We start from the raw sequence: 14,203 nt of genomic DNA, 5'->3' as shown, positions 1-14,203 counted from the left end.
CCTCCGAATAGTCCCCTTTTGCACTGCCCTTGCACGCCTTGCGCCACCTTTCCGAGTCCCTTGCCTCCCTTGCCGCGTCCAGTCATGGTGTTGAAGTTGTGTGAATAATAAAATTTCGGCACGATTTCCCCAGACTATATCCCGTCAAGCGGACGTACTTGTAGCATGGCAACTCCTAACTCCTGCCTGTCCTTACTTTATGCTTGTACTCGAGCAGAAACACGGCTTTCTCACAACGCTTTCAAAACTGCAGTTGCCTACTCGTCTGTTTCACGTCTCTGTGAAATGACTTTTGCACAAATCCAAAAAATAGAGCAAAATCAGCGATAATAGTGTTTGAGGTGAGCTGCCTGTTGGCTGCAGCCAGAGGAAGGAGGGGAGGGGCAACGGGGTGACGTAGGCGAGTCGAGCAGCCAATGGCGCTCGAGCAAGCGCCTCGAGACGGCGTATATAAGCAAAAATTTTTCGGCGCCGGCCATCACAAACCACAGTTGTTCACCATGGCTCGCACCAAGCAGACTGCTCGCAAGTCCACGGGAGGCAAGGCTCCTCGTAAGCAGCTGGCCACCAAGGCAGCACGCAAATCTGCTCCTGCCACAGGGGGCGTGAAGAAGCCTCACCGTTACAGGCCCGGAACGGTCGCCCTGCGTGAGATCCGTCGTTACCAGAAGAGCACAGAGTTGCTCATCAGGAAACTTCCCTTCCAGCGTCTGGTGCGCGAGATTGCCCAGGACTTCAAGACCGATCTTCGCTTCCAGTCGTCTGCCGTCATGGCTTTACAGGAGGCATCCGAGGCTTACCTGGTCGGTCTCTTCGAGGACACTAACCTCTGTGCCATCCACGCCAAGCGTGTCACCATCATGCCAAAGGACATTCAGCTTGCTCGCCGTATCCGTGGAGAGCGTGCATAAGCTAAAACGACCACCCTAGTATACACCAAACTCGGCCCTTCTCAGGGCCAAAATATCCTTCTAAGGAGATTTCAGACATTCCTAGCATCAGTCATATGAATTAACCTTCATCTATACATATAATAAATAAATAAATACAATAATTTAGGTGGCATACATACACTGTACACGTGATATCAATAAATCAAGTCATTTGTAGTACAACCTGTCCTCTTACAAACAAAACGCCGTCGCTTTTCATTCTTATGCACTGCCAAGGATCCTCCCCCCCCCCCTCCAAAAAAAAAAAAAAAAAAAATTGTCATACTGTACTAGAAATAAAAGCAGCTTGTATAAGTGACATACTGTCCTGTCCTGTTTTATTCTGTTTTTGGTCCTCTGGCTTAATCTGTTAAGTTAGGAGATGACATTTTAAATTAACCGTTTTCTTGACATTTTCAAACCTTAAGAGGGTGGCCTGCATAGTAATCCTAATGTGGAACATAACAATGAATCTCTAATCTCTAGAAAAAAGATACCGAGTGTTTATATGTGTGTTGAGAGAGAGAGAGAGAGAGAGAGAGAGAGAGAGAGAGAGAGAGAGAAGAGAGAGAGAGAGAGAGAGAGGAGAGAGAGAGAGAGAGAGAGAGAGAGAGAGAGAGACATGCAGAGACAGAGACAGAGACAGACAGACAGACAGACAGAGACTGAGAGAGAGAAACACACACAGACAGTTTCATAAATATTCTCATTTTATAGCTATTTGCTTTCAGTGACAGAGGTTTTTGTTATAATAGTATTGGTGTCTAACACTCACAATCTCTTTAGAAATTAAAGTGTGGCTCCAATGGAGCCGAGTTTGTTGGTTTGAGGCCAAGCCACCACCACAGGGCAGTAAGTAAGCCGTTTACTTGGAGGAGGTGTACTTGGTGACGGCCTTAGTGCCCTCAGAGACGGCGTGCTTGGCCAGTTCTCCGGGCAACAGGAGCCTTACAGCCGTCTGGATCTCCCGACTGGTAATGGTGGAACGCTTGTTGTAGTGGGCCAGGCGAGAAGCCTCGGCGGCGATGCGCTCGAAGATGTCGTTCACGAACGAGTTCATGATCGACATGGCTTTGGAAGAGATACCAGTGTCGGGGTGGACCTGCTTCAGCACTTTGTAGATGTAGATGCTGTAGCTCTCCTTCCTCCTGCGCTTCTTTTTCTTATCGCCCTTGGCAATGGCCTTCTGGGCCTTTCCGGCCTTCTTGGCAGCCTTTCCAGATGCCTTGGGTGGCATGATGATGCTCGTGCTGGCTGGCGTTGCGATACAATAATGAACTTTTGCGCGAGTCGAGCTTTCCTTTTATATCCCGCTCGCGACTCAGCTCAGAGCGGGTCGCGTGGCGGAGCGCGCTGATTGGTCAGTGGCGGACTCCCTTGATCCTGAGCGGGGTATATAACACGAAGCTCGATCTGCGGGCCGGCATAAAACACCACAAACCCACAACAGCAGCAGCAATGTCAGGACGCGGCAAGGGAGGCAAAGTGAAGGGCAAGTCAAAGTCTCGCTCCAGCAGGGCCGGACTTCAGTTCCCCGTGGGCAGAATTCACCGTCTGCTGCGTAAAGGCAACTACGCCGAACGCGTCGGTGCTGGCGCTCCTGTCTACCTGGCAGCCGTCATGGAATACCTCGCTGCCGAAGTTCTGGAGCTCGCCGGTAACGCCGCACGTGACAACAAGAAGACCCGTATCATCCCACGTCACTTGCAGTTGGCCATCCGCAACGACGAAGAACTCAACAAACTTCTGTCTGGCGTAACCATTGCACAGGGAGGTGTTCTTCCAAACATTCAGGCAGTTCTTTTGCCAAAGAAGACAGAGAAGAAGTAAGCACTTCTGCCACCCACCACGACAAATACCATAACCAGGCTCCATCCGGAGCCACACACACTTTAATAGAGAGATTCAAGTAGACAATCAACTTTCAAACATTAATAATAACATTTATATTGATTTCATTTGGAATGTGTACATAACAAACAAACAAAACAAAATTATAGGGGATATTCAGCATCACTTGGAATATTAACCAATCATATAAATCCAATATATATTTTATATTTTACTTTAAGCGAGGAATTCATATTCTATCAATTTTTAATCATACAAATGAACAAAAGCAATTCTTCACTAGACGTAATGAATGAATAAATGATCAAGGTTTTAATGTGTTTCATGAATAAATATATAATATATATATATATATATATATATATATTATATATATATATATATATATATAATATATATATATATATATAATATAATATAATATATTATAATACTTGTGAACCAGAATATGTTTGAGCAGCAGCGATCGTGCCATTGGCCGAAGTGCAACAATTCAAATAATTTAAAGGGCCTGCTCGGGTATATAAGAGAGGCTGGGAGACTGGGGCCGGTGGTGGGTGATGGGTGATGAGTGATGGTGTGGTGTGGTGTGGTGTTGTTAAGAGTTGATTTACGGCCAGCCAGCCAGCTGCAGCCAAGGCAGGGCAGGGCAAGGCAAGGCAAGGCAAGGCAAGGCAAGGCAAGGCAAGGCAAGGCAAGGCAAGGCAAGGCAAGGCAAGGCAAGGCAATAACAGGACAGGACAGGCAAGGCAAGGCAAGCAGGCGGGCGGGCAGGCGGGCGGGCGGGCGGGCAGCCAGCCAGCCAGCCAGCCAGCCAGCCAGGCAGGCAGGCAGGCAGGCAGGCAGGCAGGCAGGCAGGCTGGCAGGCAGGCAGGCAGGCAGGCAGGCAGGCAGGCAGGCAGGCAGGCAGCAGCCAGCCAGCCAGCCAGCCAGCCAGCCAGCCAGCCAGGCAGGCAGCAGGCAGCCAGCCAGCCAGCCAGCCAGCCAGCCAGCCAGCCAGCCAGCCAGCCAGCCAGCCAGCCAGCCGCCAGCCACTCCCACTTTGTATTTATATGCATTCAATTTATATTCAAACATTATATATGTTAAGGGCCTAGTTTTAGTGTTTATTTTAAAAATGACAAACATCGAGTCGTTTTACCAGTCCTTTAGCGTTAACGGTGATGCATTTTAAAACTGAACAGAAATCACCTTTTCTGGATATATCAAATATCGAATCCGCTTAATGTGCCTACAATTCAATCATTCAAAAAATACATAATTTACATCATGCCTTTTCATAGAACAGACAATAAGATTTGAGACAATAAGAACTTTAGTTTTATAACTAAAGTTGCACAATTATACCAACTCTATGGTGGCTGGGTGGTAAGGTGTGTGGCTGGTGTTTTGGAAGTCGCGAGTTCAAACGACCCAATGGGAGTACTTTTTTTTTTTTATGCCATACAATCTTCCTAGTACTATTATGTAGGTTTGTGTGTGTGTTTTTATTCATTCTTTGGTTTTATAGATGACATACATATTGACTCCTTTTACCGGTCCTTAATTAGGCTCTGGGGAAGCAATGGTGGTGGTGGTGGTGCATTTAAAACTAAACCAAAAATCACCAGTTCTGGACGCGTCAAATATCATATCCGCTTAATGTGTCTACAACCTAATTACTTAAAACTACACTATTTAATTCATTCATATCATGTGCATATTGGTCATTATGCTCATACAACCGACATAACAATTTATTTTCATTATTAGAATCATACATTTCATCAAGTAATACAGATACAAAGAGATTTTCTTTCTGAGAAGACCGTTAGTATTGGCTGGCTGGCAGGCAGGCAGGCAGGCATTTGAGGGTTATTATTTCGCCTGTTGATTGGGGGGAGGGTTGATGTGTTAGGGGGTTTTCGGTTAGGTGTGGTGGTGGTGATTGGTGGTGGTGGTGATTGGTGGTGATTGGTGGTGAGTAGTGGTGAGTAGTGGTGGTGGTGGTGGTGGTGGTGGTGGTGGTGGTAGTAGTAGGTGGGAGGGGGGGGGGGGGGGGAAGGGGAATGATGGTCTGTGGATTCCTTCTCCGTACCCCTTACATATAAGCAAAAACATGCCTTCCTGTGGGTATAGAAACATTAACACAAATTATATCAGTAACTGATATTGTAGCCTTTTAAACAGAAAAGATTTGTACATACAAATACTTTTAAATTATCATTTATTTGTGGAAATGGCATTTACGTCATTAAATTGATACCTCAGCATCAAGTGTCCTGCAGTGGTCCAGTGGTAAAGTGTATATAAGTGATGCGTATTCTTGGAGTTGCGAGTTCAAACCCGGATTAAGCTATATATATATATATATATATATATATATATATATATATATATATATATATATATATATATAATATATATATATATATTATATATATATATATATATACAACATGTTTTGTTTTGGTTGTTTGTTTTTGTATAAAGCCTCACACACTATATTAAGCGAGTTTGTTTTAAACATGACATACATATTAATTCATTTTACCAGGCCTTATTCCACACAACTCCGTGAATTTCCCGTGGAGCCAGCCAGCCAGCCAGCCAGCCAGCCAGCCAGCCAGCCAGCCATTCAAACAAAAACAAACGAAACAAAACAAAACAAAACAAAAAACATTATTGCCAACAGCATTTGGTGTTCCCAGGCGGTCACCCATCCAAGTACTAACCAAACCCAACGTTGCTTAACTTCGCTGATCGGACGAGAAGCGGTGTTCTCAACGTGGTATGGCCGTTGGCATGAGACTGCCTACACATTGTGGCTAATAACCAACTCTTTTTAGTCATCACGGCAGGATACGGACCTTCTTGTGGTGTCTTAATGGTAATTGTATCCTAACATATTTTTGTCTCCTTGGCATGGATATTTAACATCGTTTATTCAGTCTTGGGTTTATGTTCTTTCGCCATTTACAGACATTTTACATCTACCTACTTCCTCAGCCTACCCTGCCAATTTCTAATGAATTTGTGGATTTTCTTTTGTAATACATACATGTGTGTGCTCATCTGCTCTTCAGTTTTTATGATATTTGTCTCATCTGTCCTGCTTTATGATACTTTTACAAAGAACATGAACAAATGCTTCTATTTTAGAGAAGATATGGGATCCAGGTTTCGGAGCCGTAAAACCAACCGTCGTGATTGGTGGACGAGTTGCCAGGTTGCAGCTTCTGTACCGTGCCGGCACATAAATAGGTTCGGCTCAAGCGGCGGCAGCATCATTCCCCCGTGACTGTCTGAGCGTCTCTCATCACCTTGGTTATCTCATCATCATCATGGTAGAAGCAAAGCCTACCAAGAAGGCTGCGGCTGCTGCTGCTGTGGTGGCCACCACCAGGAAACCTCGCGTCCAGGTTGCTCACCCGAAAACTAGTCAAATGGTTCTAGCCGCGGTCGCAGCACTCAAAGACCGTAAGGGCTCGTCTCTACAAGCAATCAAGAAGTACGTTGTTGCCAACAACAAAGTCGAGGCTGCCAAGATCGCCATTTACATCCGAAGATTTCTCAAGAAAGCAGTGGCTGACGGCATTCTTGTTCAGACCAAGGGAAGTGGAGCTAGTGGATCATTCAAGCTGGCCGTAGCAGAGAAGAGGGCCGTTCTAACTCCCAAGAAAGCCACCACAACCAAGAAACCATCTACAGCAGCAAAGAAGGCCGTGGTAACTCCCAAGAAAGCCGCCACAAGCAACAAACCACCTACAGCCTTGAAAAAGAAGCAGCAGCAGCAGCTTGTTGTTGGGAACAAAAAGCCCAAAATAAAGAGAGCTTCAAAATCTCCCAAACCACCCAAGGCAAAGAAAGCTGTCAAGAAAACAACAAAGGCAAAATAAACGACGACATGCAAGCAGCATGAATACACATGACAATAAACATCCAGGCCTCCCCCCTCAGTGGAGGGGCCTCATATGATTCCAAAAAGAGTTTAGTTTTGTAGACAAATAAATCATTACTTTTGGGGTAGATTTACTCTGTATATATATATATATATATATATATATATATATATATATATATATATATATATATATATATATATATATATATACACATACATGGGTGAGGTGATATGGTACCAAAGTTTTGGGTGAGGTGATTGACATTTACACAAGATAAAACACGAACCAATGGGAATAAAAACATAAGAATGGAAGTAACTGCAGAAGGCCTATTGGCCCATAACACAAGCACTTCCTCTTGATGCTTCTATATTGGTTCGGAGTCTTGAAGCTATAATATATATATATATATATATATATATATATATATATATATATATATATATATATATATATATATATATATATATATATATATATATATATATATATATATATATATATATGCACACAAAACTAAATAGTCTTGTTAGACAAATTGCCCCTATTAGAGGCAAGTTGACTAACAAGCCGAATGACTGCAATTGTTTTGAATTTGAGTTAAATCTAACATAGAAATGTAATCAAACCTAACCTAACCTATGCTAACCCAAGCTAAGCTAACCTAACCTAACCTAAGCTAACCCAAGCTAAGCTAAGCTAACCTAACCTAACCTAAGCTAAGCTAACCTAACCTAACCTAACCCAGCAATTCATGATCTTAATATAATACTGTTAATTGGATAAACCAATTTGGAAAGAAATGTTCGAAAATAACAAAATTAACTGTGCTTGTTAGGAAAATTGGGCCTTGCATACTTGTCCCAATAGTGTGGTTCTCGCTTTTAGGTACGACATAAACGTATACCTAAGTTGAGAGAGAAAAAGATTCGCACTCAAACATGCATATCGATTGCCAGTCCTGAATTCTGGGTAGATATTCGTGTCCTCCCTTTTCATTTACCATCATTTGGATACTATCAAAACAGCTCTGAGAAGGATAAAATGAATAAAACGGGTAGCTCACTCATGTAAAAAGGAAGAGTTGGGAAAGATCTCTCTCTCTCTCTCTCTCTCCCTCACCCCCCCCCCCCACCACCACCAATGATCCTGCTCTGCTAGTATATAACGGAACAAACCTTCCCCCCCCCCCCACCCCTCCCTCCCCAATCAGAGTCCCTTTAAGCATGCGAGGATAAAAAATAGATTTCATAAGACCCAATGTGCTAGCTGATATCAAAACAATTTATGTTATCGTCTATTAAGCCCTTCAGTAAAAAAGTATAGGGACCTAATTAGGTCCCGTTTTGAGGTGGTGGTGGGTGGAATCGATGGATTAGCCAAGCTCTTATCCGCCGAATCCGTAGAGGGTACGACCCTGGCGCTTCAGAGCGTACACCACGTCCATGGCAGTGACGGTCTTCCTCTTGGCGTGTTCCGTGTAGGTTACAGCATCACGGATGACGTTCTCGAGGAACACCTTCAGGACGCCACGGGTCTCTTCGTAGATGAGACCCGAAATACGCTTCACGCCGCCACGACGAGCTAAGCGACGAATAGCGGGCTTGGTGATGCCCTGGATGTTGTCACGTAGCACCTTACGATGACGCTTGGCGCCACCCTTTCCGAGTCCCTTGCCTCCCTTGCCGCGTCCAGTCATGGTGTTGAAGTTGTGTGAATAATAAAATTTCGGCACGATTTCCCCAGACTATATCCCGTCAAGCGGACGTACTTGTAGCATGGCAACTCCTAACTCCTGTCTGTCCTTACTTTATGCTTGTACTCGAGCAGAAACACGGCTTTCTCACAACGCTTTCAAAACTGCAGTTGCCTACTCGTCTGTTTCACGTCTCTGTGAAATGACTTTTGCACAAATCCAAAAAATAGAGCAAAATCAGCGATAATAGTGTTTGAGGTGAGCTGCCTGTTGGCTGCAGCCAGAGGAAGGAGGGGAGGGGCAACGGGGTGACGTAGGCGAGTCGAGCAGCCAATGGCGCTCGAGCAAGCGCCTCGAGACGGCGTATATAAGCAAAAATTTTTCGGCGCCGGCCATCACAAACCACAGTTGTTCACCATGGCTCGCACCAAGCAGACTGCTCGCAAGTCCACGGGAGGCAAGGCTCCTCGTAAGCAGCTGGCCACCAAGGCAGCACGCAAATCTGCTCCTGCCACAGGGGGCGTGAAGAAGCCTCACCGTTACAGGCCCGGAACGGTCGCCCTGCGTGAGATCCGTCGTTACCAGAAGAGCACAGAGTTGCTCATCAGGAAACTTCCCTTCCAGCGTCTGGTGCGCGAGATTGCCCAGGACTTCAAGACCGATCTTCGCTTCCAGTCGTCTGCCGTCATGGCTTTACAGGAGGCATCCGAGGCTTACCTGGTCGGTCTCTTCGAGGACACTAACCTCTGTGCCATCCACGCCAAGCGTGTCACCATCATGCCAAAGGACATTCAGCTTGCTCGCCGTATCCGTGGAGAGCGTGCATAAGCTAAAACGACCACCCTAGTATACACCAAACTCGGCCCTTCTCAGGGCCAAAATATCCTTCTAAGGAGATTTCAGACATTCCTAGCATCAGTCATATGAATTAACCTTCATCTATACATATAATAAATAAATAAATACAATAATTTAGGTGGCATACATACACTGTACACGTGATATCAATAAATCAAGTCATTTGTAGTACAACCTGTCCTCTTACAAACAAAACGCCGTCGCTTTTCATTCTTATGCACTGCCAAGGATCCTCCCCCCCCCCCTCCAAAAAAAAAAAAAAAAAAATTGTCATACTGTACTAGAAATAAAAGCAGCTTGTATAAGTGACATACTGTCCTGTCCTGTTTTATTTCTGTTTTTTTGGTCCTCTGGCTTAATCTGTTAAGTTAGGAGATGACATTTTAAATTAACCGTTTCTTGACATTTTTCAAACCTTAAGAGGGTGGCCTGCATAGTAATCCCTAATGTGGAACATAACAATGAATCTCTAATCTCTAGATAAAAAGATACCGAGTGTTATATGTGTGTTGAGAGAGTAGCGAGAGAGAGAAGAGAGAGAGAGAGAAGAGAGAGAGAGAGAGAGAGAGAGAGAGAGGATGAGGAGAGAGAAAGAGAGAGAGAGAGAGAGAGAGAGAGAGAGAGAGAGAGAGAGAGAGAGAGAGAGAGACATGCAGAGACAGAGACAGAGACAGACAGACAGACAGACAGAGACTGAGAGAGAGAAACACACACAGACAGTTTCATAAATATTCTCATTTTATAGCTATTTGCTTTCAGTGACAGAGGTTTTTGTTATAATAGTATTGGTGTCTAACACTCACAATCTCTTTAGAAATTAAAGTGTGGCTCCAATGGAGCCGAGTTTGTTGGTTTGAGGCCAAGCCACCACCACAGGGCAGTAAGTAAGCCGTTTACTTGGAGGAGGTGTACTTGGTGACGGCCTTAGTGCCCTCAGAGACGGCGTGCTTGGCCAGTTCTCCGGGCAACAGGAGCCTTACAGCCGTCTGGATCTCCCGACTGGTAATGGTGGAACGCTTGTTGTAGTGGGCCAGGCGAGAAGCCTCGGCGGCGATGCGCTCGAAGATGTCGTTCACGAACGAGTTCATGATCGACATGGCTTTGGAAGAGATACCAGTGTCGGGGTGGACCTGCTTCAGCACTTTGTAGATGTAGATGCTGTAGCTCTCCTTCCTCCTGCGCTTCTTTTTCTTATCGCCCTTGGCAATGGCCTTCTGGGCCTTTCCGGCCTTCTTGGCAGCCTTTCCAGATGCCTTGGGTGGCATGATGATGCTCGTGCTGGCTGGCGTTGCGATACAATAATGAACTTTTGCGCGAGTCGAGCTTTCCTTTTATATCCCGCTCGCGACTCAGCTCAGAGCGGGTCGCGTGGCGGAGCGCGCTGATTGGTCAGTGGCGGACTCCCTTGATCCTGAGCGGGGTATATAACACGAAGCTCGATCTGCGGGCCGGCATAAAACACCACAAACCCACAACAGCAGCAGCAATGTCAGGACGCGGCAAGGGAGGCAAAGTGAAGGGCAAGTCAAAGTCTCGCTCCAGCAGGGCCGGACTTCAGTTCCCCGTGGGCAGAATTCACCGTCTGCTGCGTAAAGGCAACTACGCCGAACGCGTCGGTGCTGGCGCTCCTGTCTACCTGGCAGCCGTCATGGAATACCTCGCTGCCGAAGTTCTGGAGCTCGCCGGTAACGCCGCACGTGACAACAAGAAGACCCGTATCATCCCACGTCACTTGCAGTTGGCCATCCGCAACGACGAAGAACTCAACAAACTTCTGTCTGGCGTAACCATTGCACAGGGAGGTGTTCTTCCAAACATTCAGGCAGTTCTTTTGCCAAAGAAGACAGAGAAGAAGTAAGCACTTCTGCCACCCACCACGACAAATACCATAACCAGGCTCCATCCGGAGCCACACACACTTTAATAGAGAGATTCAAGTAGACAATCAACTTTCAAACATTAATAATAACATTTATATTGATTTCATTTGGAATGTGTACATAACAAACAAACAAAACAAAATTATAGGGGATATTCAGCATCACTTGGAATATTAACCAATCATATAAATCCAATATATATTTTATATTTTACTTTAAGCGAGGAATTCATATTCTATCAATTTTTAATCATACAAATGAACAAAAGCAATTCTTCACTAGACGTAATGAATGAATAAATGATCAAGGTTTTAATGTGTTTCATGAATAAATATATATATATATATATATATATATATATATATATATATATATATATATATATATATATATATATATATAATATAATATAATATATATATTATAATACTTGTGAACCAGAATATGTTTGAGCAGCAGCGATCGTGCCATTGGCCGAAGTGCAACAATTCAAATAATTTAAAGGGCCTGCTCGGGTATATAAGAGAGGCTGGGAGACTGGGGCCGGTGGTGGGTGATGGGTGATGAGTGATGGTGTGGTGTGGTGTGGTGTTGTTAAGAGTTGATTTACGGCCAGCCAGCCAGCTGCAGCCAAGGCAGGGCAGGGCAAGGCAAGGCAAGGCAAGGCAAGGCAAGGCAAGGCAAGGCAAGGCAAGGCAAGGCAAGGCAATAACAGGACAGGACAGGCAAGGCAAGGCAAGCAGGCGGGCGGGCAGGCGGGCGGGCGGGCGGGCAGCCAGCCAGCCAGCCAGCCAGGCAGGCAGGCAGGCAGGCAGGCAGGCAGGCAGGCAGGCTGGCAGGCAGGCAGGCAGGCAGGCAGGCAGGCAGGCAGGCAGGCAGGCAGCCAGCCAGCCAGCCAGCCAGCCAGCCAGCCAGCCAGGCAGGCAGGCAGCAGCAGCCAGCCAGCCAGCCAGCCAGCCAGCCAGCAGCCAGCCAGCCAGCCAGCCAGCCAGCCAGCCAGCCAGCCACTCCCACTTTGTATTTATATGCATTCAATTTATATTCAAACATTATATATGTTAAGGGCCTAGTTTTAGTGTTTATTTTAAAAATGACAAACATCGAGTCGTTTTACCAGTCCTTTAGCGTTAACGGTGATGCATTTTAAAACTGAACAGAAATCACCTTTTCTGGATATATCAAATATCGAATCCGCTTAATGTGCCTACAATTCAATCATTCAAAAAATACATAATTTACATCATGCCTTTTCATAGAACAGACAATAAGATTTGAGACAATAAGAACTTTAGTTTTATAACTAAAGTTGCACAATTATACCAACTCTATGGTGGCTGGGTGGTAAGGTGTGTGGCTGGTGTTTTGGAAGTCGCGAGTTCAAACGACCCAATGGGAGTACTTTTTTTTTTTTATGCCATACAATCTTCCTAGTACTATTATGTAGGTTTGTGTGTGTGTGTTTTTATTCATTCTTTGGTTTTATAGATGACATACATATTGACTCCTTTTACCGGTCCTTAATTAGGCTCTGGGGAAGCAATGGTGGTGGTGGTGGTGCATTTAAAACTAAACCAAAAATCACCAGTTCTGGACGCGTCAAATATCATATCCGCTTAATGTGTCTACAACCTAATTACTTAAAACTACACTATTTAATTCATTCATATCATGTGCATATTGGTCATTATGCTCATACAACCGACATAACAATTTATTTTCATTATTAGAATCATACATTTCATCAAGTAATACAGATACAAAGAGATTTTCTTTCTGAGAAGACCGTTAGTATTGGCTGGCTGGCAGGCAGGCAGGCAGGCATTTGAGGGTTATTATTTCGCCTGTTGATTGGGGGGAGGGTTGATGTGTTAGGGGGTTTTCGGTTAGGTGTGGTGGTGGTGATTGGTGGTGGTGGTGATTGGTGGTGATTGGTGGTGAGTAGTGGTGAGTAGTGGTGGTGGTGGTGGTGGTGGTGGTGGTGGTGGTAGTAGTAGGTGGGAGGGGGGGGGGGGGAAGGGGAATGATGGTCTGTGGATTCCTTCTCCGTACCCCTTACATATAAGCAAAAACATGCCTTCCTGTGGGTATAGAAACATTAACACAAATTATATCAGTAACTGATATTGTAGCCTTTTAAACAGAAAAGATTTGTACATACAAATACTTTTAAATTATCATTTATTTGTGGAAATGGCATTTACGTCATTAAATTGATACCTCAGCATCAAGTGTCCTGCAGTGGTCCAGTGGTAAAGTGTATATAAGTGATGCGTATTCTTGGAGTTGCGAGTTCAAACCCGGATTAAGCATATATATATATATATATATATATATATATATATATATATATATATATATATATATATATATATATATATATATATATATATATATATATATATATATATATATATATACAACATGTTTTGTTTTGGTTGTTTGTTTTTGTATAAAGCCTCACACACTATATTAAGCGAGTTTGTTTTAAACATGACATACATATTAATTCATTTTACCAGGCCTTATTCCACACAACTCCGTGAATTTCCCGTGGAGCCAGCCAGCCAGCCAGCCAGCCAGCCAGCCAGCCAGCCAGCCAGCCATTCAAACAAAAACAAACGAAACAAAACAAAACAAAACAAAAAACATTATTGCCAACAGCATTTGGTGTTCCCAGGCGGTCACCCATCCAAGTACTAACCAAACCCAACGTTGCTTAACTTCGCTGATCGGACGAGAAGCGGTGTTCTCAACGTGGTATGGCCGTTGGCATGAGACTGCCTACACATTGTGGCTAATAACCAACTCTTTTTAGTCATCACGGCAGGATACGGACCTTCTTGTGGTGTCTTAATGGTAATTGTATCCTAACATATTTTTGTCTCCTTGGCATGGATATTTAACATCGTTTATTCAGTCTTGGGTTTATGTTCTTTCGCCATTTACAGACATTTTACATCTACCTACTTCCTCAGCCTACCCTGCCAATTTCTAATGAATTTGTGGATTTTCTTTTGTAATACATACATGTGTGTGCTCATCTGCTCTTCAGTTTTTATGATATTTGTCTCATCTGTCCTGCTTTATGATACTTTTACAAAG

General features: G+C 44.4%; 2 non-coding genes across 2 annotated transcripts; both read right to left on the bottom strand.

Annotated features, from left to right (window-relative positions):
• Positions 1 to 5,448: 5,448 nt before the first annotated feature.
• Positions 5,449 to 5,567, bottom strand: LOC138360943 (5S ribosomal RNA). The gene has a single exon (XR_011226719.1). It is a non-coding gene; the product is annotated as a 5S ribosomal RNA (ribosomal RNA).
• Positions 5,568 to 13,753: 8,186 nt separating this feature from the next.
• LOC138360942 (5S ribosomal RNA) lies at positions 13,754 to 13,872 on the bottom strand. The gene has a single exon (XR_011226718.1). It is a non-coding gene; the product is annotated as a 5S ribosomal RNA (ribosomal RNA).
• Positions 13,873 to 14,203: the final 331 nt, after the last annotated feature.

The sequence above is a fragment of the Procambarus clarkii genome, unplaced genomic scaffold (genome assembly GCF_040958095.1).
Source record: "Procambarus clarkii isolate CNS0578487 unplaced genomic scaffold, FALCON_Pclarkii_2.0 HiC_scaffold_131, whole genome shotgun sequence".
Taxonomy (NCBI): Eukaryota; Metazoa; Arthropoda; class Malacostraca; order Decapoda; family Cambaridae; genus Procambarus; species Procambarus clarkii.
This window is presented reverse-complemented; position numbering and strand designations above follow the sequence as displayed.